The sequence below is a fragment of the Aplysia californica genome, unplaced genomic scaffold (genome assembly GCF_000002075.1).
Source record: "Aplysia californica isolate F4 #8 unplaced genomic scaffold, AplCal3.0 scaffold00480, whole genome shotgun sequence".
Lineage (NCBI taxonomy): Eukaryota > Metazoa > Mollusca > Gastropoda > Aplysiida > Aplysiidae > Aplysia > Aplysia californica.
Window position 1 is genome coordinate 425,750 of NW_004797750.1, and position 1,752 is coordinate 427,501.

At 43.8% G+C, this 1,752-nt stretch overlaps 1 protein-coding gene across 1 annotated transcript in view; it reads right to left on the reverse strand.

Annotated features, from left to right (window-relative positions):
- Positions 1–879, reverse strand: part of LOC101854518 — a gene marked incomplete in the record, with an annotated part of 17,674 nt that extends 16,795 nt beyond the window's left edge. The window contains 1 exon segment of the mRNA XM_005105611.2: positions 492–879.
- Positions 880–1,752: the final 873 nt, after the last annotated feature.

Consider the following 1,752-nt stretch of genomic DNA (forward strand, 5'->3'; position numbering starts at 1 on the left):
GTTTGCTCCTTCTTTCATATTAAAAAAACGATCGTCCTTCTCTCTCCTCCTCCGTTTTGGTGTTTGTTTCTCTCTTGTAACACCTCTAATCTTCGGCACTTATATGACCTTATTGTGTTGCCATTAAAATCTTACTAAAACTAAAAGGTCGAAACTTTCCAAGACACAACCACGCATTGTCGAGGAGTAAAGAGGCCATCTTAGACAAGTGGTCCTCTTGGACAGTGTCATTATACATGTAATACACTATATAGAAAAAGGCAAGGGAGGTTTGGGGAAGAATTTGCTTGTTCAGGTGATTGTCATGGTCAACTGGCCGTTCGAGCAGGATTGACTGTATTTGATACTGATGTATCGCTGCTGGGTATAACAACTTGGCGTTTGTACTTCTCTTTTATCATCCACACCTTGGCGCTCATATGACCTTATGCAGTTGCGAGCGCCGTAAAACCTTACTAAACTAACAACACGGCAGTTTTACAAAATCAAACCTGTTTTCGACGTCACGCAATCGGTAGCAGACGATAAAGCAGGTCAAGTTCTGCACCAGATTGACCACGCCCATGAACAGGAAGAGCCCGGGCAGAGCGTTGCTGTCGTAGGTCTCAATGAGCGCGATGCGCGAGTCGATGGTCTGCTTGACGTGAGCCGCGCACACAAACAGCACGAAGGAGGAGAAGAGACAGAGCAGCGCGAGCACCGAGATGACCTGGAGTAGAGTCTGACGTCTGTGCTCGGACACTTCCATGCGAGATTGGTCGTCTGCCGGACGTCGGGCGAGAGAGGAGGGGTGAGCGCCGGTCTGTGTCTGCCTTTAGGACATCCATCCAGAAGAATATTCGGTGCGGATTTATTTTCTTGTTAGATATTTTGACAGTCCTGAAAGAAGAAAGAAAATAGAATTAGAAGAAAAAAAGACTAGAAAGATCAACAAAATATTTCCCCATAAAAAATCACCCAGCCCCCCTTAAAAAAACGAAGAAAAAAATTATTACTGGTCAATAAGTCAAAATTAGGAGTCAGAGGCGAATCAAAGAAGCGCAATGCTTGTATGAAGAAATTGCTATACTTTGAAAACTTAGTGCTGCAGTTTATCTAGTGCTTTCTCTATTTCCCGGTTTTGACGTAAATCTCCTTTTAAAGGCACTGGATTCCAGTCGCAAAAAACAGGTCTTGGTGCAAAATGAAATTGAAGTTTCTACGGAACATGGGCATTACGTAGTACATGTAGTTCTGGACTCTGTGGGAGGAGTTTTGAACAGCCTCGGCAGAATATGTGACAAAAATTCTCAAAAGTTGGAAATTCGAATTAGGACAAAACAGCACACAGCTCGCGACTTACGCCCCCGTTTGAGCGTCACCTAGAGCGAACGCTCCGCCAGCCATATCCAAGGTACACTTTCTTTGGTATACAGCATTAAGTTTCTTTTTAATATAAGTAGGCCTATTTTTAGTAATTTTTACGCTTCGCCTCAACGAAACAATTTGTCTTTCGGTTCCGACCCTGCCTGTCAGGGCCAACCTGACCTGAGAAGGTTACAATATCTCGGCAGAAAACCGAGACCGAGATACTCGATAAAACGTTCTCTCCACACAAGAGTCGAACTCGGATCTTCTTGTTTTAGTATGTGTTTTACGGCACTTGCAACACAATAAGGTCATATAAGTGCCGAGGATTCGGGGTGTTACAAGGGAGTAACAAACCCAAAAAAGAAGGAGGGGGAGATAAAGACGATAGATGTTTGACAGAAA